General features: G+C 37.0%; 1 protein-coding gene across 1 annotated transcript in view; it reads right to left on the bottom strand.

Annotated features, from left to right (window-relative positions):
• The window catches only part of LOC139743058 (CYFIP-related Rac1 interactor B-like), a 77,014-nt gene extending 53,943 nt beyond the window's left edge, over positions 1 to 23,071 (bottom strand). Inside the window, exon 1 of the mRNA XM_071653566.1 lies at positions 22,795 to 23,071. The gene's annotated coding sequence lies outside the window, so the exon portion shown is untranslated. The remainder of the gene's footprint in view (positions 1 to 22,794) is intronic.
• Positions 23,072 to 23,932: the final 861 nt, after the last annotated feature.

Below are 23,932 nucleotides of genomic sequence, written 5' to 3' on the forward strand. Positions count from 1 at the left end.
AAATCAACAGAAAATTTCTGTGAATTCCTTCCTTCTCTGTCACACGATGCTCACGCTTGAGCCAGGAAAGAAGAAAGGAAAAAAAAAAATGCCGACAGCTTCTCAATTTCCTTGTCCTTTGAATGCAGCCATATATGGTACGCGACACAATCATCAAGCATCCCTCAACCATACTTCACGCGCAGTCCACTTAACAGTTACACAAACATGAAAGATGACCTCCCCTGCATTCGACAGAACCATACAATGTATTTAATCTTGGCATTCAGCACTTAAACAATGCCAAGAAGAAGAAAAAAGTCCCATTTCTCCATGCATAAAGCTAGTCAAATGTTAATGATAATCATGATTATTACCCATATAAGGTAGTTTTGCCGGGCAATCGTAGTTGGTATTTTGATCGGTCGGGATACCACCAGTTTCAAGTGGGCAATATTAGTGGGTATCATCCTTATTCCGGGTTTCCCCATTAACTTTGCATACAAATGTAAACACTCGTGCACAAACCGCCAGTTTCCAGCGGGCGACATTAGCAGGTATCACAAAGAAATAAGAGTTTCTCGCGGAGAGGGTTTGCGATGAAGGGCAAATTCCCATACGTTAGCATGTAAAAAAACGAGGATGATTGCTGCGACTGTGTGAGCGCATGACGTACCTGAATTGTGCATGGGGTTGTGTGCAAGCATGTGGGTTTACAGGCTACGTCCTCTGCTCTCTGGCTTATAATATCGTAATTTATTGTTACTATGCAATTCACATGTGCATTTTTTTTTTCAGGAAGAATGACACCTTCTCTCTCATTTGAGCCATATTTGGAGGTACAATGTACATTGTTCTTTATTTCAGTGGTAGATTTTAAAGATGGGCCATCCCTTTTGCATTCTTTCCTAAATAGCACAGAACATGATTCCACCAGAATGACAAGACTAAATTGTACAGCTATAACATTTCTGTGATATTTGAAGGTTGTTAGCCGTTAAAATCAATAATGCACCAAATAATGCACCAAATGCTCACAGTAACGCATTCTGTGTACGAGGCACAGTTGCATAATCCTCCTGTGGTTGTAATATGATACTTATACTTCGAACAAAAGAACTAATATGCATATATTTATATCAAAGCTGTCAGAAACGAAGAATTCACTAGCTTCTTTTACTTTGTTATCTATGGCAAATAATAACTCACCACTTATAATACATGAAGTACATAAGTGCATCACACAGGTCTGTAAAACTAGACCAAGTTAGTTCAAATTTGAATTTTTTTTGTAAACTTAGGAAAAAAATATTTGAATCTCAATGGTCAATTTTGAGTTCGAAATTTACAGGAGGTTTCCAAATAGTGTTTTCTTCAATACCTTAGTGTTCTCACCAAATTTTACAAAATTTGCATGCAAAAGGGATGGTCTGTCTTTAAATATCAAATGCCTCTAAATCGCTGAGATTCAAGAGCACTACTTTTTTATCTTTCAATTGGCAACACATTTTTTATAAGATTAAACGTAAATGTATTTGTCTAAAATTTAGTCTTTTGAATTTAGTCTTTTTTTAAATCTACAAGTACCTGATCTTTCTTAAATTTAATGTACACATGTATGCAGTCAAGTTCAGAGGTGACAATGTTAAACAAGATAGGTTTTATTTTCAATGGGAGTGGGGGTGGGGGGGGGGGTGGGGGGGTGGGGGGAGATTCCTGGCAGTTGTACAACAGTGTACTGTATGTGAATCAGTATCCATCTCGATGAAAGAATGTGTGGGGAAGAATCTGGCAAATAATGCAAGGTAGAAAGAAAGTTACAAAATGTGTATGATTAAATTGTCAGTCACCAAAGAAAATTAAGCAATTAATGATAATTGATTAACGTGCACTGATGTTATTGTTATCATAATCGGCAGCATGACTGAAAATGAATACAAAGTCCTCAATATATCTTGAGCTGTTTTCACAAAGATAAAGCTCCTTTGGATCGAGTGAAACTAAAAGCGTTGCATGTTCAAAAATATTACATACATGTACCAGTATTATAAGGAATCTCACTAGCACAATGACTTTGTCATATGGCCGAAATAGTTCCCTGTTTAGGATGCTGTATAAACATGCACAAGCTGTACATGATTAATGACCAGGGAATAATTTTCCTGGTATCGCATCGCAATTTGCTACGCATTGTTACACAACTGCTACACAAACTAACTTTTGTGTAGCAGTTTTCTTCCATAGAAGTGTACATGATACCATTTGAAATATTGTTCATCAGCTGAAATCGCTAATCAAATTTGAGTTTGAAAATTATTCCTTGATGACTCATTGACTTGAAAATAATTACAGCTTAAATGCTGTCAGGGAAAATTGTTTCTATATTTCAATTTTCAAGTTGAGTGTTTAGAGTGAAATCATCTTAACTATCAAAAAAAAGGCCAAGGAGAAATGTCAGCCTCTGTAAAATAAATGAATAGATAAATAAGAAATACCAACACTGTTTGTTTGCTTTTTGATTGAAGGCAAAACTTATACTCTGGTTAAAAAATAAATAAAACAAAACAAAAACTGAAACTTGCATCCTTATGGGCATACTGGTCTGTCAATCATACCAAAATGACATTACAAAAACACACATTATGCCAAATCTCACAACTACAATACTGTAAAAGTAGATATTTTCGCGAGACTAATTTTTCGCGAGACCAATTTTTCGCGCTCGGCCAGGTAAGAAGAGTTTCGTGGGTTTTTAATTCCGCAGAATCAAGACATCAACTACTGGAACATATACCTTGTAGCAAGCAAAAATATTCACGTGCTTTTATTTTCGCGTTAGTTTCTGGTTGCGCTAAATGCGCCAAAATTTCGACACCGCGAAAATTTCCACTTTTACAGTATTACTCACAATCTACATTGTACATTGACTAGACGCTGACATCATACTCCTGTTTTAAAAATATGTTAGCCTTCAAAATTCCATTCATGTGTGTGTGTGTGTGTTTTATACACGTGAAACTTTCTGTGCTCTAAAATGTATTCATCAAAGTCAACTTCAACAGGGAGAGAATTCTGCACTTCAACATGACATTTGACTCTGCTGTTAAAAAAAAAAAAATAATAATAATAATAAAAAAGAATGGCAATGGTTTCTGGCTGTCATTTAAAAAGTTCTTTAAATACAGATACCTTTCTTCATGGGCTAAATTCTTCTTTGATACTTCACGTTGGTAATGCATAAGAACTGCCTGTGCTCACATATGAAAATAAAAACTTGTCGATTCCTATCAGATACATATTCCACACCAGTCAACCTTGAACAACGTGTCTTCTATACAGTATGTATCTCTCGCAAGGTTGTTGAGGAGAAACTGCATACATTGTACAAGAGTCCCCTGAAGTGTGAGTTTACAGAAATATGCACTGCGACTATTTCAAAATGGTGGGTTTTTATGGTCATCTCAGATGATAAATTGTCAGTATAAGAGGAAGTACTGTGACAGTCATGACCCAAAGGGTTTTAATGTTGTGTTTCAAATCACAACTGCACACATACTGTACGGATAGAGGCGTACACACAATATTTGGATACACACACACACACACACACACACACTCACTCACTGTTGACACGATGTATCATCATATGCTAACGCTACAAAAGTCAAAACTGTGTCACCAAGTTTGAGCTATTTCTACAGTAGAGAAACCTTAACAGGGATCACAGGTAAAAGCAAGGAAAGTATGATTATGGTGATTCAAATGATTTGTAACAGACACTGAGTGCTATGATACATCATTACATACGTGTACAGCTTTAGGCCCTACACTTTGTACATTGTATCCATCCATTTTGCTATTGATCCACTCAAGATGTCAGATGTAGTTTACAATGTTACCTATAAATAACTGTTCTATATTTTGTGTGTACAACTGTAGAATGATGTTTGTTAAATATTACTGCAGGGCACCTTTGCAAAGCAGTTTTACAAAACTGAACAGGCCAATCTTGCAGTATAAAATAAATAAAACAAATGAATATAAATAATATAAATGATGAATAACTTCTTAATAGAAATTAAGAAAGGATGAATTACAAATAATATTTAAGTAAGGAAATACAAAATGCACCACAACAAAAGGAAAAAGGTGGAAAACTGCCATAGATGCTTGACAGTGAGTTTGATACGTTGATGAGGAATCAATATTAAGTTTAACGATAACACTTTCCCTGCTACTGCTGGCAATTTTAGCAAAATATGCTGATGATGAAGTTAGAATAGAGGTGATCATATACTTCACTAATAATAAATTTTCAAAGATAAATTGTTTCTTTTGACAATGTTGTCTCTAAAAAAATCTATAAAAACATGGAGTGATCTCATGTCTTTATCAATCTTTGTAAACACATCAGGCATAAGTTTTGAAACTACTGTGAGAGATCATTATAAGAACTATAACTAAACACTAAAATATGTTTTCTACCTGCTACTGTCTAATTAGTCTTGTAATAAATCTGGTCTTTTGAGGTACGGTAGCATTGGTCCTTGGCACATTTTTTGGTGTGAGTTGGTGGGAATGTGGGATTTGGTACTACAAGTCTTGCCTTTAAAGTTTGCTGGTCACTTTTAAACAAAAGTCAGAGGTTCCTATTTGGGTGAAAACATACAGTTGTATTAAAGTGAAGTCTTGCAAGAGGTTTTTAAGAATCAATACCAATTATTTGCTGTGCATTGTTGTTACAGCACACTACACTGCATTCACTCATCAACACAAAACACAAAGCGGTGAATTCTTCAGTGATGTTTCCCCGGCTTATGTACAGCCTGTACATCATACAATGCTCATCTCTAATCCAACATACATTGTACAAACATGTATGACCATGTGGTACCGCTGGATTGGTCCCTTCAAAATAACAATCTCTGCATGGCATGCGAAGCCTGAAGCCCACAGTAGGCATTGTAAAATCCTGATCCATGCAGTTGATCCAATGTGGGCTTATATTGTTAATAAGTGTGCAAATGTACAATGAAACTGGCCTGAATTCTCGCTGGTAACACTTAAAGGAGCACTGCGACAGCCTGATAACGTAATACATTTTGCCCCACAAATAGTTTTTACCAGTCTATGATCTACACAGTAAATAGGTTCACACTAAATTGTATGTGACACTATCAAACTTATTAAGGGTGTGTTCTCACTTTGCATTATTATGTCAGATTCTTTCCCTACAGTGAATGACATTCATTTTCTAATTTAGGGCCTATGGCTATTAAAAGGAAAGTCCAGAGCTACCAAGTCTCACGCATTGTGAGTGAGACTCAAGCATTTAGGGTCTGTCTCACGATCTCACGCATGACACCCATTTTTCTCATGCATTGGGAGCATACATTTGTAGCTTAAAGGATTAAAGTAAGAGTTGCTATTGAAGGCATACAGTGTATTTCCCTTTTGTCTTTCAAAATAAGTAAAAAACAGTCACGTAAATATGCACCAACTTGTACCATTAAGAGCTAAAAATTGAAAAAGCTCCCAACCATGGGAGGGTAGACACCCCCCTCCCACACCCTCCCCTCGCTCAGTCGCTTCGCTCCCTCGCTCATGCACATGCGCGCGCGCCAAAATGCCGACTCATGAAAATCTCACTCATAAAAATTTTTTGAACTTGACATCTATGAAAGTCATGAAGCAAGCTCTCCATAAAATCGCAAGTGCACCTTTAAACCTGTACCGTACAGCACATCAATGTACAGATGTAGTATCACATTCAATGAAATCTAGTAGATCCTACCATTCTTTGAAATTAACAGTCACTTGAGTCTGGAAAGTCAAAATAAAACCTCATGTTTCTCTTAATTTCTACAACCCATGATGAGGCAATTACCTGATTACATTTTAACATGGGAACACCAACCAGTTGAAATTGTCAGTTATTAGGCTTCCAGTCTGGCCCCGGATCATGTGTGCTTGAGATACAATTGTATTATATTTTATAGAGTTTTTTTGTGGAAATGCTGCTATAATGTACAAAGTCTTCACGTAACACAAATCAAAGTCTCAATTTGCTATTAAATGTGCTACAATGTTCACTGGATTACGTTGCTCACTCAAAAAGGTATGCATTCCAGACACAAATTTGCAGGAGATTCAATAATGTGCTGAAGTGTACCATGTCAGTTGGAAGAATGCATACCGTTCAATCCATGACATTTTAAATGTCAGTGGCTGACACAAAAGAGATTCTCACAAAGAATATAAACTAACCTGCCTATTAAAGTACAGCATGAAACGCAACAACTGCACGAAAGGAATCCTCCAAACTGCAGTTTTCTAATGTCAGATCGACTTTGAGATCATCTTCTTTCGCGGGACCACAAGATTCCCTACCTATGCACAGGTAGAGCAATGCCTTTTTTAACTTCAAAAGATAAACAGACTATTAAAAGGTATCTACACCTGTATTACACATTGTTTATACAGAGTATACCTGTACCTGTTGTGAGAAAATTAAGGAAACCACCTACGACATAACAAAAGATATATCTCTCACTTGCCTTGATACCAATACTTCCATCATTTTTTTTTTTTTTTTTTTACAAACCAATATATCTGAGACATTGGTAGCACATATTCTAGGACGATACAGATTCAACTTCTCAAACTAGAAACGCATACTATTTTAACAACTGCCTCTATTCTCATTTTACTGATGAAAAGATTTAAAAGAAATGATGCCAATATGATGGAATGGCAACTGTTGTACTTGAAGATGCTACCAAGAATGCATTTGACAGTGCTAGAAGCAAACTCTTGATTTGTGCAGTGCACATCACAATCAGCCATATCCCTGAAACATATCTCCAGCCGAGCCTCAATCCAGTGAGTTTTTCATCAAATAGAAGAGAGAGAGAGGAACAAAACCACACACTCAGGCTGAAATGTTAATAATGCTATTAATCAATAATTCATCCACAAAATACAAATTTTGTCAATTCTCACATGAAGTGCCTCCCGAGAAGTTGGTTTACTCTCAGCGACATGGATGCACTCACGGCATATTGGGCAGACATTGATCTGACTCCATTCACTCAGAAGTAATACTAATGGCCCGGAAAGATCGTCCGCTGCACTACGCAGCACGGGGCTCCCTCGTGGCTCGGCATTTGCACAGCAACTATAGGATGCTGAGCATGATGATGCGTATGCATTTCTGGGGTCCTTAATACTCTAGTTTCAATTTGCAGGAAAACATGGTACATCTGAAGTTCAACATTTGTATTCAGGGTTCTTCTGGACTGAATCCCAAGAGTTTGTATGTGTTGCTCTTTTTGAAAAACTTTGTTACAAAATCATATTTTCAAAACTCAGAATGTGTAATTACATGCATGATGGCTTCAAATGTGGTTTAAAAGGACAATGGCACTAAAAAAAAATTGGAATGAAATTGAAACCATCATAATTTCATCTGGGCAAGTCCAAGATAAGGTCCCCTCAGAAGGCAAAATTTCATCTTTGCTCAATATTGACATGTTTGGCATCATTTTGAAGCTTATGAGTTGAAGTTTTGATTTCCGTGGAGGAAAAAATGATATTATGTAAATTTATGCAAATTTCAAGGGCTTGATTTGCATATATGTGAAACACAGCGTTACGTATGGGACATTTATAAAAATTCATATTAATTCAAAGGAAAGCAAATAATATTTGATTAATATGTGGACATAAGAAGTTCATCACATAGTTTAACTTGGTATGAACATTTAGGGATTATGCAAATGATTATGCAAATTAGCTCGTGTCCTATCATGAGATGTCCCATACGTAACAAAATGAGGTCATTTTTTTAGGTTTTTTCTGAAATTGCTAAGGTTATTTTAATGCCCTTTTGGAAAGTTCTAATTTATTGTTTAGAGAAATTAAATACCAGAGAAAAAAGAAAAAAAAGTAAAAGAAATATTTTTTATTAGGCATTGAAATAATGTTATGTATGGGACAAATGCGTTACGTATGGGACATCCTCATACATATTGCATGTGAATGCATGTAGCTAGCTGGGAAGGTCTCTCAGTACACAAATGGTCAATCATCCTGAAGAAAGTATCCCAACATTGTAGCTACTTTTTGAGTTATAGACACTTGAAACAATACATGAACTTGACTGAACAATTTTCAGAAAGGGGGAGGGGAAAATGGCAAAATACACAATGAAAAATCAGCATTAAAGGGATGGTATAGTTTTTGTAGAAATGGGGATTCAGTTTTCAACATTTAAAGAGATGATTGGAAACCAATTATATGAATTACTTAAGAGCATAAAATCCTAAGACTAGAGGAATTCAAAGTTTATGTGATGGAGATCCAATTTGAAATGGTTGTGATATATATATATATATATATATATATATATATATAAAAAAGTAATATATTTTATTTTTTTTTTATTGCAAGTGATACACAAATTGTCCTTATTCAGTTTTCAGTAGTAGCCACAACAAAATTCATGGGTATACATACTGAGGTGTGACTCGAATCAATGACCTGACTGCTAGACAGACATCATATATCTACTCGATCACTGGGGTTCCACGCAGCAGGTACATTGCTACTTAATATTTCTTGTGTCAAGTTGTTTTTTATTGAAACTAAATGGCAAACTGCCCTTCATCAATGGAAGTAAACACTTAAAACTATACAATTTTTCAGTAGTAACTATCCTGATAGAAATAGGGCATACATACTCAGGTTGGTCATAAAAAATATAGAATATGATTGAATGTGATTATGATGGTAAATATCTGGGGAATATTGTTCCCTTGTCAATCTGGATCAGTATTTGAGTAATTTCAACTGATTCCACTTCAATAATTATGCAAAAATTTGTTTATGGGTATTTTGCAAAATTATTTTGCAAAATACCCATAAACATGCTTCTCCACACACTAAACGAATGGGGAACAAAGGGCATGCATCCCCAGGTTGGTCATAAAATATAAAAATATGATTGAATATGATTATGATGGTGAATATTTGGGAAATATTATTTCCTTGACAATCTGGATCAGTATTTGAGTAGTTTCAACTGATTGTACTTCAATAATTATGCAAAATACCCATAAACATGGATCTTCACACACTAAATGAATGGGGGACAAACTGTCCCATACGTAACTGTCCCATACGTAACACGTCATGTCTGTCTTTAATTAGAGCCTGTAATTAGAGCTTTTTGCCTAATGACATGAAACTTACCTGTGATAATCTTGAGTGTTGTGACTTTCATAACAGTGAGTTACAAGTTGTAGAATGATATACTTTCAGAGAGTTTTGAGGTTGAAAAAAATGTTCAAAAAAACAAAAATTTTCTGGTCCCATACGTAACGGCACATATTTTCTCTTCTAGAATATAATTGTCAGGGTCATTTTTCTCAATTTTTTACATGATTATACTTCTCCTAGATATCAATCACCATGATGAAGTTCAATATGATCAAAGGCCATTAACACTATTTTTCAGGTCATAAAAGTCTCTGAATGTCCCATACGTAACGTGCGCGTTATCTTGGACTTGCCCATATTGGGTAATTACTATTTTCTCTGTCAACTGATACAGTGTACACCTCCTTGGAATTTGTAGAGTATCCTGAGTATATTGTAATTACACGTATGAGATTGCAAGGTTGTGCAGTCAGACCTTTATTATCCAGTCACTGATTAACCAAATTCTCTGACTATCAGGACGTTGACTGGCTGCTTTTTTACATTTTTTTTTAATATTTTGAACATTTTCATACTACATAATGTACTTTCAGTGCCAAATCTCACTCAAAACAGCCCACCTCCCTGCTCAAAACAAAGATTCCTGTCTAATACACGTTAGAGAAAGCCAGCCTGAGGCCGACTTTCTCTTACACTTTAAATATAAAATGGTCACACAAAACTCGGGCCAGCCTCGGGCTTACCACACACTCCACTTCAGGCCACCTCTGGATGTGGTCTGAGGCCGACCTCAGACAGGCCCTCGGCAATGTGCAAATGGTACCTGGCCTGAGGCCTGCTTTCGGAGAGCTGCGATTGACTGGTCACATGACCCTCTGTACTGCGAGAGCGCGGTAGAGTGTCGAAACAAAATACGGTGTATACCACGTGAAATGTTAGTCTAGGTAGGGCTGTCCTACAGTAGGGTAGGGAAAGGCAATGTGAGTCCAGCCCATACATGTGTAAACAGGGTCCATGAGGAGCATCATCGCTAGAGCCGGCCCGAAGCAAATATGGAAACGGTTCGCAAAGTGACCTCAAGCAGGCCTTAGGCCGGCCACAAAAAGCAGGCCTCAGGCTGCCTTTCCTGTGTAACGGGTCAAACACACATTCAACCATTGGCTGTAGCTATAAAAAGATCTATAACAAGTTTATGATGATCATTTATGGCTTGCATTCAAGCTGGAGGGGAAAAAAAATAATACTCATGTTTGTGTCTTGTGTAAATATTGCCATATAAATATAATAGAGAACTTTGTTTTGTACAACGTGTATAAGAGTTTCATGGCCTAAAGGCATTTCTAGAGCCAAAGAACTAGTACCTTATATGTGGTTTGCGATTTACAATATTATGTTTTAAAGAGGCAGTTTTGAGAGACTCAGTCAGGCAATTGGTGAAATGAAGCTCAGAATGTTGTAAATGGTATGATATACGTTGTACATAAATGTACAACAATCCCATTCAAATTGTCAAATTCCACATTGCACACATTGTGTATATTAAGATTGTTGGTAGTGTAACAAGGAAAAGTGAAACTTCATTGGCAACATAAGCTTGCTATATCCTTGCAAAGGTCCTAACTCCTAGGGTACTGATACCAGGGTACTGGTACTTTGTATTTGAATATTAAAGTGACATTTATTGTACGTATTCAGACTGTTTACAAGTGACTTTTATGTATTTTCATATGTGTATAGTGTGACAGATAAATGCACAAATTTGTAATATGAATTGTATACATATCATATAGAATTTCATCTGTGTGCTGTACATGTATCAATATGCTTGATGATATGACCGAAATTTGTATCAAGATGACATTCCCTTTTCAATCAAAAGTTTTCTGGGCACAGCACGTCGTGCACACTTTAATGTCAGTATGATAGTGAGAGCGTAGAAAAGTTCCTCCATGTCCCATGCCATTTCTTGATATCCTGTCCCCTACAGTAATTATATTGGGGCTGTGCGATCCTGAAAAGGATGTCACTGTCTTCTGCATGCGGCCGGGGATCTGAAGAATTGCTGATAATTAGATTGTCGAGCCGAGATGAAAGACAGTCTGTGGGAGATATACAGTGTAGCGCTCATTCCTCATGATGATTGCTTCTCCAGATGCAAGCGTTCTCTGTATCTTGTCGCACTGAGGGGTTTCAGACTATGAAAAAAAGTGATCGAATTCGTTGGTATACGGTAATCTTGTTTCTTTGTGAAATCTTAATTACATGCAGTTCTGAATCTCAATGTTTCAAGAATTGTGAAGGGTTCTGCAGTGGTCTTCATGCTTTGTATACCACCAACTAAAGGAATGTACAAACATATTTTTTTATTTCTATGTGTACAGTATGGACACACCTTGTGTTACAAACTCCATGATCTGCTCAAATCAAATACAGTGTAGGTATTGAGGTGGTATAAATGCTGACACGCAACAACTGCTTTACAGACTGTGCCATGTACGATTGTACAGTACTTGAAGCACCATAACAAAAGTTGATAGAAGGTCAAATGAGCTCATCCTCCTGTTTCTGATAGCAAATTTTATTGTAGAGGTCAAAAGAGTTTAGACTTCAAATGCATGCACCTGAAACTAAAACTACTTGAGAGCAAAACCATGTACCACTATTGGCCAAATGTTATACGAATGTACAGACATGTATCATAGAAGAAACATGAACACTTAGAGAATTATGAGTGTGAATGTGTTTCTCCTAGATTTGTACTAGTACTTGAAAAGTATAAGAAGAGTTTCTAAACACAGTTCCATACAAGTTTACAATAGTGAAAGTGTGAAAACTCCTTCCAGCCTGTAGGTTTTCTTCCACCCATACCAGGTCAGACAGCACTGTGCCTGTAGTGTACATTGAGTGGTGACATCCGACTTGGAATCCAAAACTGGTTTGTCCATGATACTGTTTAACGAAACGAATGTGTCGTAGGCTTCACTTTCTACATCGTAGCTCTGTCCATATTAAAATTCATGTACAGGAGATTAAAGGGATCGTATAGTTTTGATTGAGACCTAATTTCAGGTTTCTAACATTTTTTGGTGAGATAATGAGAAACCTTTTATGAAATATAAAAGAACATGTAATTACATATGAGGAATTTAACATTTATTTGATGAAAATTGGTTTTGAAATGACTGAGGTATATCCAAAAAAGAGCGATTCTAATAAAGTGTGGGACCCACACTTTATCACGATCGCTTTGTTTTACCTTGTTTTTGGATGTTTCAGTCATTCCAAACCCAATTTCAATCAAGTAAACTTTGAATTCCTCTTAAAATGGTATGCTCTGTACCGGTACTATTTCATAAGTGTTTTCTTGGTATCTTGCAAAAAGTTAAAAGCCCAATTCTCATCTCCACCAATACTGTACTGTCCCTTTAAAGTGGATTTGGTCTACAGATTCAGATAGGGGCTTTGCAGTTCATGGATTGTCTGTACAACATGTACCATCTTAGGAATTTACACAAGTACACATGTAATCATAAATTCTATTGCTCTTATTTTTTTAGAACAATACTGTATTCGCCATCATTTTGCGAGTTGGGTGCTGTTCATGAACTATTAACAAGATTATTAACTCTGATCTTGACTTGAACATGATGTGCACGCATACATTCTCTATCCATAGACTGTAATCCATGATCGCGAATTTTTATCCTCTCATGAAACTGTCAGGAAGTCCCAATTCACACACAAAAAAATAGACTCATCATTAGAATACAAATGGCGTACATGTACAGTAGTTGTACATGCTGTATTTCATCAGAAGCTTGCTAACTACAGATTGTACGTCGATCACTATTTGTGTACTGTAAAACACTATATATTTTCATGACATGAAATTTTCACGAATTGGAGCTGATGTAGTAGTTCACATCATACCAGTATGTGTCTTTTTTTTTTTTTCTCCTGCAATGTATGGGAACATACAAAAATACAATAGGTAGCCTACACTGTACATATTGGACAGATTGTATACCGTGCGAAGAAAGCGTAGATATTCCAGTGGAAAAGCTACAATTGTAATGGGGCCTACAAAAGATTTAAAGTACAGTGTAAAAACAAAGCAAAAAACAAAAAACAAAACAAAAACGTTTCAATACAATGTACATTTTACATACAGGAGATGTGATGTTTTAGGTCATTCACATATTCATTTGACCTAGAGTGCCAGCAAAAATCTGAATACCTGAAAAGTCGTACAAAATTGTACACAATGTATCTGGACTGTGTGTGTACAGGTATGTACACACCATCTTTCACTAAATTGCAAAACCTGGTACAGTGTACTGTAGGTCTCTGACTGCCTTGTTGCTTCCGATGGATAGGAGAACTCTTGTTCAAGTCCTTTACGGGTAGAGATTGAGGGGATTTTCACATTCAATTAACAAAGTACTGTACAAATGTACCCTTTCAGTGTTGTCACATGATCATTTTCCTTTTCTTGGCAGTTAGCCAAGTACACAGCGTGATTTCGCTGGCAGTCGAGGCTTGCTGCTTCTAATTTTGGAATGAATATTTATGGGGAATGAATTGGGAATGATCTAATGTGATATTGAGCACTTGGCATCCTTTTGGCTCCTTATTATACATGAAGAGCATAACTAAAGAAACTCATAGTGTCATTGGATGAGGCTCAGCTAGGGGTCCTACATCGTACAATATACACTTGTACACACGGTATGTACACATACAGTTGTACACTTGTAGCTCAGCATAGCAAAGCTCAGTAGTCGTAGTGGTTGTACTCAAACACTGGGAACAACATTGTAGTTTCAGGTTCACATGCTGTTCCTAAACTTTAAGTTTAGGTAAAAAATCTAACTCTCGATGATTAGCATGTAGTTTAGCACTGTGTTGACACACTTCAAAGTTAGCAATCTTGAAGTTCAGTCGATGATTAGAACCACGAGACATCGTTATTAGGGTTTATGCTCGCTCCACAAGCCACGGGGTCCCCACTCGTAGTTTCGCTCCGTGTGGACACAATAATCAACGTGTTTATGAGTTTATGATATACTGTAAGCGCGCTTCTCGATCACATCCGGGTCAACCTCCAGCTGTGCTATTTTGTATGGTCATATTAAAGGTCATCTAGCAAAGACTGCACTTTTGGTGTAATCGTCGTGTAGGATTCGCTCGTACAATAAGTTGTACATTGTAACTTAAAGTTCAGGTGCGTGTGAACCCGCATCGTGAATTCACAAGTGGAGCTAATCATCGACAGTTAAAGTTTTTGACCTAAACTTCAAGTTTGGCAAGTTCTGCCTGTGAAAGTAAAATAGGCAGGTCAAACAGTTTCTTTCTATGGAAAAAGTCATCTGAGGCTGTAAATTGTTTTTCCCTGAACCTGCACACGCTTCAAGCTGTCTACAATGTACAAACCCTCTACATTGTATACAGTATCCATAGCACTTTGATTATCAGAGTCAGTATAAAACTACATTTTACATGAATCTAGTTGACCGGACTTTTCCATTTCGTGTACTTGGAAACTGTGCAGAGAATGATTTCAAAGTTGCTTTTTAAAGCCTACTCATTGTGTCTTGTGAAAATTAATGTCTACAATATGTAGATCTGGGGCCCGTTTCATAAAACTTGTCATCAGTGACAAGTTGTCATAGATGTGACAAGCTACTGAAAGCCTTGCATCTGATTGGCTGAGAGCAAATTTGTCATAGAAATGTGGCAGTTGTCACTGATGACAAGTTTTATGAAACGGGCCCTGGTAAGTATCAGTATTACTACATGTAGTACTGTGTGCAATGCTTGTACATGGAGTGTAGCCTCCCACCCCCAGTGTGGAAAGTTACAGTTCTATGAAATATGTCCTGAAAAAAAAAGTTTACTGTTTGTCTTTCACCATTCTGAATAAAATAGGTTGGAACCATAGATGGGCAAGTCCAAGATAACGCGCACGTTACGTATGGGACATTCAGAGACTTTTATGACCTGAAAAATAGTGTTAATGGCCTTTGATCATATTGAACTTCATCATGGTGATTGATATCTAGACGAAGTATAATCATGTAAAAAAATTGAGAAAAATGACCTTGACAATTATATTCTAGAAGAGAAAATATGTGCCGTTACGTATGGGACCAGAAAAATTTTGTTTTTTTGAACATTTTTTTCAACCTCAAAACTCTCTGAAAGTATATCATTCTACTTCTTGTAACTCACTGTGATGAAAGTCACAACACTCAAGATTATCACAGGTAAGTTTCATGTCATTAGGCAAAAAGCTCTAATTACAGGTTCAAATTAAAGACAGACATGACGTGTTACGTATGGGACAGTTACGTATGGGACAGTTTGTCCCCCATTCATTATAGTGTGTGAAGAACCATGTTTATGGGTATTTTGCATGATTACTGAAGTAAAATCAGTTGAAACTACTCAAATACTGATCCAGATTGTCAAGGAAACAATATTCCCCAAATATTCACCATCATAATCATATTCAATCATATTTTTATATTTTTATGACCAACCTGGGTATGCGTGCCCTTTGTCCCCCATTCGTTTAGTGTGTGGAGAACCATGTTTATGGGTATTTTGCAAAATAATTTTGCAAAATACTTATAAACTAATTTTTGCATAATTATTGAGGTGGAATCACTTGAAATTACTCAAATACTGATCCAGATTGACAAGGGAACAATATTCCCCAGACATTTACCATCATAATCACATTCAATCATATTTTATATTTTTTATGACCAACCTGAGTATGTATGCCCTATTTTTATCAGGATAGTTACTACTGAAAATTTGAATATTTTAAAGTGTTTACTTCCATTGATGAAGGGCAGTTTGCCATTTAGTTTCAATAAAAAACAACTTGACAAAAGAAATATTAAGTTTGATAAATAAGCAATACCTGCTGCGTGGAACCCCAGTGATCGAGTAGATACAACTGTATATGATGTCTGTCTAGCAGTCAGGTCATTGATTCTAGTCACACCTCAGTAAACATGTATACCCTTGAATTTTGTTGTGGCTACTACTGAAAACTGAATAAGGACAATTTGTGTATCACTTGCAATAAAAAAAAATCATTTCACTTTTTTTTTCTATATATATCACAACCATTTCAAATTGGATCTCCATCACATGAACTTTGAATTCCTCTAGTCTTAGGATTTTATGCTCTTAAGTAATTCATATACAAATGTAATCGTTTCCAATCATATCTTTAAATGTTGAAAACTGAATCCCCATTACTACAAGTAACTATACCATCCCTTTAATGCTGATTTTTCATTGTATATTTTGCCATTTTCCCCTTCCCCTTTCTGAAAATTGTTCAGTCAAGTTCATGTATTGTTTCAAGTGTCTATAACTCAAAAAGTAGCTACAAAGTTGGGATGCTTTCTCCAGGATGATTGACCATTTGTGTACTGAGAGACCTTCCCAGCTAGCTACATGCATTCACATGCAATGTATGAGGATGTCCCATACGTAACGCATTTGTCCCATACGTATCATTATTTCAATGCCTAATAAAAAATATTTCTTTTACTTTTTTTCTTTTTTTCTCTGGTATTTAATTTCTCTAAACAATAAATTCGAACTTTCCAAAAGGGCATTAGAATAACCTTAGCAATTTCAGAAAAAACCTGAAAAAATGACCTCATTTTGTTACGTATGGGACATCTCATGATAGGACACGAGCTAATTTGCATAATCATTTGCATAATCCCTAAATTTTCATACCAAGTTAAACTATGTGATGAACTTCTTATGTCCACATAGTAATCAAATATTATTTGCTTTCCATTGAATTAATATGAATTTTTATAAATGTCCCATACGTAACGCTATGTTTCACATTTATGCAAATGAAGCCCTTGAAATTTGCATAAATTTACATAATATCATTTTTTCCTCCACGGATATCAAAACTTCAACTCATAAGCTTCAAAATGATACGAAACATGTCAATATTGAGCGAAGATGAAATTTTGTCTTCTGAGGGGACCTTATCTTGGACTTGCCCTAATGTACAAATGTACATGTACAACAGGTAGCATAGCCCGCGACTTATAAGATGAATTCAACAAAGAAAGTACTCCTGATATCAATTCCATTTCGAGAGTAATTTATTATGTTATGGCTACCCTAATAGTATCAAGCACGATCATTTGATAGTTCTGGCTACATTAAATCTGGAAGCTCTATTCCACGTTTGAATGTCTCCCTTTGGCAAAGCATTATCACTTCATATTGCCATACAGCAGCCTGGTGTACAACTACCCACGTACCTCCAAATGAATACGCTATATCCTTTCACCAGTCCATAATTTTATTTGCTTCATAATCAGCTAGAAAATATAAGTACCCCCGGAGATTCGAGGGGCGCCTACTCTCAATTTAAGGGGTCTGTTTGATTCTCAAACCATAACGTCGGAGGAAAAAAAAGCCCTCAGATCTGACGAGAGTGACTTTGTCTCATACCAGCAGATATGACGTTTCCAGACAAGGCTAAAAGGCAAGATTGTACCCTGCAAAAGCTTTTCATAGTTTGCATTTTGACTACTGGGCATTAAAAATTTGCAACATACACAGAGTAAAATTGCATCTTTAGAAATAAGTAAAATTCATGAATTTATACAGAGTACATTCTGACTCTGAAATTAAAATAGTTGGTACTGTACATGGTAACCAAACATTTTGCTTTTAGCATTTAAACATTTCTGATTTGCCAAACTGTACTAAAACTTGCACATTCTCACTAGCAAGTCCAGATTACATTGCATTGCATGGTTTTACAAAATGGTATTGGTACGGTACTAAACTACAATGATTGTAACTTATTAAAGCTTTAAATTGCAACAGAAGAGGTGATACACACAAACTTGTACTCATTGTTGCAGTGACACTACATGTATGTTTTAATACTGACAATATGCGCCTATAATAACCTATTCCTTCTAACCTTCGGGACACACATTATCTAGCACTGTTAAAATTGTATCAATGTAGTTACTATGGTATTAGAGGTAATTGCAGTAACTCTAATACAAGGGTAAACATATTTTGCTCCATGTAGCTTTTCATTTAATTTGCAGTTTATCCGTTGTGTTGTCCTATTAAGGGTGCTGTGGCACTGACATTGTACAATGTAAATTATGCAATGTGCAACTGTACAGTACACAACATGAATGTACAGGTAATGCATTACATATGTACAATTGTACTTACAATGTACATGTACGACAGCAAATCACTAAATGTGCCAAGAATCATTCTTTGTATACATTTCATATGATAAAATGAAAAGAGAAGTTGAGTTTTCCGCTGCTTTGATTTTCGTAAAGCCTACACAGCTAAAAATCCGGCGCCAGACCCTATTGTAAAATGATAATTACAAAAATGTATGTCCATACATTAATGTACCGTAGTCTGAAAGAATGCTAGTAATAGCTGTTGTAACTAAAGCTTGCTCTTCCCTCGACTTGCTATTTGTAATTCAATTTCTGTTCCAAGATGCCCATGAGATGATACATTCCCAGCCCATTTCCACTGATCTTGCTTCTAAACCTGGAAAGATTTGATGATCTGCTCATATCACCCTGTGCTCATTCTGCTGTGAAGGTAACATTTTCATGCTATTGGTAATTGCTGGTCATACTCTATGATTACAAGGCCATGATTGGAATGAATTTCACATCAGTGATTTCCCAGATGCACTGTATTCTGCTATGCAATACATCTGCACATTACTGAGTACAAAACATGAATTTTAAATCAGTGTAATGTACAAAGACCCCTTTAAAATGATATGAAATACTGGAAAACAATAATAAAAAATAAAAAAACCTACATGTAGAGAAGCACTCTGAGAGTGCAGACCTCCGCCAAGCAGCTCATTTCCACTGATCTTGCTCTTCCATAGAAATCAGTGATTTCTACCTATAGATACAATGTACATTATACGCATGCTGAAAATATCAACTTCCACTAAAGCTGTACGGCGTGCCTCCCCTAGCAGAAACTAGAGCACGCACTTATAGTGTGTGTACTTTATGCAAACCTAAAAAAAAATGCACAGCTTGAACTTCCAAGTTCATTGACCCCACCAGCCAAAAGATAAAAAGTCCTTCAAAAATCCATTCAATTCACGAATCAGTACCAAAATTCAGTCATCTGTTCCTTGTGCCATTATCAACTTTTTCTGCAAGTTTCATCCAAATCCAGAGACTCCAACCCAAAGTACCTTCTGATCTGGAGATTCTCCCGACTGAAACCCCAAGCAAACGGGAGACTCAAAGTTGATGTGTGCGAAGCGCGAAATTCCTAGGGTTCTAGATGCTCTCTGGTGCTATCTAAGGCTTATTTTTTCAGTATACGATAGAAATATGCAAGAAATCCTTTCCAACGGGAGACAAAGAGCCAGGGCGGGAGAAATTAAATCTCAAACGGGAGAACGGGAGATTTTGCAAAAATGGGTTTTCGGCGGGAGATCTCCCGACGAAAACGGGAGAGTTGGAGTCTCTGCAAATCCGTTCACAACTTTTTGAGATATTTTGCACACAGACAAAGAAAGAACGAAACAAACAAACGAAAACCAAGTTCTATGAAAACATAACCTCCTTCCTTGGCAGAGGTAAAAATGATGCAAACAAAGGAACAAACACAAAAAGACACAAAGAAACAAAGAAAAAAAATCAAGTTGTAAATAATGGTCGGATGAGAAGCTTTGCTCTCATTTCCCAGTTGTTTCAGGCAACAGCTGTACAATAAAGGCTGATAAAAGAATGGATACATTAAAAGTACATTACAGAGACTCCAACTCTCCCGTTTTCGACGGGAGATCTCCCGCCGAAAACCCATTTTTGCAAAATCTCCCGTTCTCCCGCTGGAGGTTTGATTTCTCCCGCCCTAGCTCTGTGTCTCCCGGTGGAAAGGATTTCTTACTTATTGCTATCGTATGTTGAAAAAAATAAGCCTTAGATAGCACCAGAGAACATCTAGAACCCCAGGAACTTCGCGCTTCGCACACATCAACTTGGAGTCTCCCGTTTGCTAGGGGTTTCGGGCGGGAGAATCTCCAGATCAGAAGGTGCTTGGGGTTGGAGTCTCTGACATTATGCATGTTCACAGACAAAATCTACAAAAGAAGCTCACTTTATGAGAGACAAGTTTGATGGGCATTTTTTTTTTAAACAAATTGTGCTGAGTACAACAGTTCCATGCCTATAGTAAAGCAGATACATAGTCCAGTACTGTACCATACAGTTTAATGATGCACACTTGTGTGACCTTCTAAAGAATACAAACATTGCTACCGCCCACACGTTTTACCATGGATCATTATGTACAACATGAATATCCTGTAACTAACACAGAAACACAAAACTTCTTCATGTGTTAACGCTGGCAGCTTGCAGGGTTTTGTTGTTGTTGTTGTTGTTGTTGTTGTTGTTGTTGTTGTTGTTGTTTTGGTCTTTTGCTGTTGTTTTGTTTTGCTTGACGTTTTCAATGAGGGGGGTCTGCTTTGGCTCAGTGGATAGACCACAGACACAAATCATGTCCCCGGTTCTAGTCCCCTAAAAAGTACAATATTATGTGTAGAGCTGCACTGGTTGCGGGCCTAGGCAAGGCACTTTCCTCATTGCCAAGACCTTCGAAGGGGACTTTTTAATACATTGTACAGTCATCAGTCCCATCTAAAGATGATTATGCACAGGTGAGAGTTTGTAAAGTGGAGATGCAGTATTGAGGGTATTTGCAACATTTGGTGAAAAATGCATGAGGTGCACCCGAATGCATGTTGCACAACATTGTGAATACCCTAATACCCGAAAGTGAGAGCTCTGCATCTCAACTAACGTCACAAACTTAAACTTGTGCATTATTTGTTTAATAAAATGGGTCAAAAATTAATGGCATTTTCGAAGTATGATACCTTCAAGGATGAATACCACTCAGCTAATTGTACAACTTGCTCAAAAGCCAATGGAAGGTGTCCGAATATTTTTCTCCCCAACTCTCCTACACGTCGATACATGAGCTATAGAACAAGTTGTTTAAGAAACTAGAAAAGCACTCTGAGAGCGCAGACCTCTGCCAAGCAGCAACTACATTGTAAAGTAATTTCCACCCATACTGAAAATAGTCCCATTTCCAAATATAGAAGCCTTTTGTTTAAGTCATCAGCTTGCTCGCTAGAGCAGAGCACACACTTTTGAGAGCAAGCCTCAAATACTGTATGCGCAGCTTGAACTCCCAAAGTTCACTGACCCTATCTGCAAAAAGGTTTTTTTTAAATCTTTCAAAAATCTAACAATTCCTGGATCACTTCCAAAATGTAATAATCTGTTCCTTGTGTCTTTATAAACTTTTTCTGCAAGTTTCATCCATATCTGTCAACAACTTTTTGAGTTACAGTACAGTATTTTGCACACAGACAAACAAGCAAACAAACGCCAATGAAGACATAGAACCTCCTTCCTTTGCGGAGGTAAAGTGATTGTGAGATGTCTGGTTGAGATTGTGCTACGCCGTTAAAACAACTGATTGAGTGCGCAGCGCACTGCTACAGTACATGCTTATATGCACATTGTGATGTCAGTGAGTGAGCGTGCAGTACACTTTTTCAGTAATGTGCCACACCATAGGTACCACCATAGGTTAACATGCCATGCTGTGATGCTTTTTCGTTGCCCACTTTTTGCATGGCGGTGCATGTTAGTAAAATACGATAAAGAGAGCACATCAGTGCTTCTGATTGGATACATCCTTGAACCCATTTTATACAATGTATATAGTTGTATAATTGTATAAAACAAAGCATTCATTACTTAATGCTTCCTTACCAACCAGTCACATAAAAACAAATCAATTCAAATCATTAAAGAAATAAGAATGAATACAATAGACGTACTGTTATACAAATTTCCAAAAATGGTTACACAGTGCCCAGGGGTTACATTATGACTAGAATCTACAGTAGGCCTAACGTTAGGCCTGGTTTAAATTTACTGTACACATTGTAGACAGTCTGCATTTCACTAAACTTGTGAAAGGTAAAATAAGAACGTATTTAAACCTTTAAACAATGCCCATGTCATCAGCTGGTCATGATTGTGTCTTCCATGAATGATCTTACACTGCCCCGAGATGCGATGCTTGTGTCAAATATTACAACTTACAAGCTTCCTCAAAAAGGCATGTTACTCTCTTTGACTTTTGTAACATTACAGACTACAGTCTTTTTTACACATATATCGCTGCTAGATTTCTGTAAATTTATAGTCAGCTTGCATATAATTCAAGCACACGTTTACCACATATTGTTCCAGTATACATTAATGGTTAAAAACCACACTGTCCGGCGTAGGGCCTAGCTTAGAATAATATTAAATTACTCTTGAGTCTGAAACATAATTCCACGGCTTCCGAGCCAAGAGCGTGAGGATGTCCCACGTTTTATCAATTCATGCTACACCATGCACCATGTACACCGTAGTATTTGCCGTACAAACCAACGGAGAACCTGCGTCGTACTATGTAAGTGGAAGAAAACAATTAAAATTTTACCTTGTAAAGCTGTCAAAACTTTGAAAGAAGTTGGAAAAGGTATTCAATCTGCCAGGACGGCTGCAGCTATAGGTCAGCTACCCGTGTAGACTAAACAGACGAGCAATCAACGGCTTAACACGGAGAAAATCAGGGAAATTTGGTGGGTCGTTTAATTTCCGGGTTCCTCATTTACGCTGGCCGCGGTACGTGTAATGGGATGTACAACCAATAACACACACAGCGTATGGAACGCGCTAGATGATCGCTGCAAGCAGCGATATCGTGTAGCGCGGTGTTGAGTGGTATCCGATCTCTCGTTGTCGATATGAGTAGAAGGCGGCTAGGGACGATGATGCGCGAGTGCCAGTACATACAGGATTAAGCACGTGCGTGCGCCGAGCACTCCGTAGTGCGCACGATACCAATCGAAATGCTAACTCTGTGTCGTCAGCTCATAGCTGGGGTGTTTCTCATTGATGAAAAGTTACTAGAAGAATACTAAATTCTCACTTGATATTTACAATAAAGGAATTGTATGAAGTATGAAACATAGACGTCGAAGAATATCAAAAAGAAAAAGAAAAGAATGTCCGCAACACAAAACTTCTAAAGAGTGACTTATGCGTGATCACCCGAGCGATCGGAGGCACTTGTAATAGTCAAATAATGTTATACAGGCCCTACAATGACAGAAATACAAGATATGCACAAAGAAAGTCAAGGAGGTTAAGAAATTGCTATAAGTATGAATTCAGAAAAAAAAAACTAGTTTCAGTTTAAACTTAAATGAATTAAGAGATTCGTTAGTGAGATTTGAGTCATTTCCTAAATTAACGTAACGGATTCTTTTATACTGGTCCACAGTCTAGATCCAGAGAAAAGAAAAAAAAATAGATTTCTGGCAGATACGGTTCTCATTATAGTTTGAAAGGAAAGATGACATTCACTGGACCGCCGAGTATTGTGTAGGCCTATCCGTCCGTGTATGACTGCTGCAATGAAACAATCGTAAATAATCTTGGTATTACTGGGTGCCACACTATGTGGATTATACGTGAACTGGCAAAATTGAAATGCGCCCAAGTAGTTTTAAAAAGTTTATGGTCGGGAGACAGTATGCTATATAGTGTATGTGCTCGGATGAGGTTAAAAACAG

This window comes from Diadema antillarum, unplaced genomic scaffold (genome assembly GCF_040938485.1).
Source record: "Diadema antillarum isolate AM-2024a unplaced genomic scaffold, OU_Dant_1.0 seq00001043_RagTag, whole genome shotgun sequence".
Classification (NCBI taxonomy): Eukaryota; Metazoa; Echinodermata; class Echinoidea; order Diadematoida; family Diadematidae; genus Diadema; species Diadema antillarum.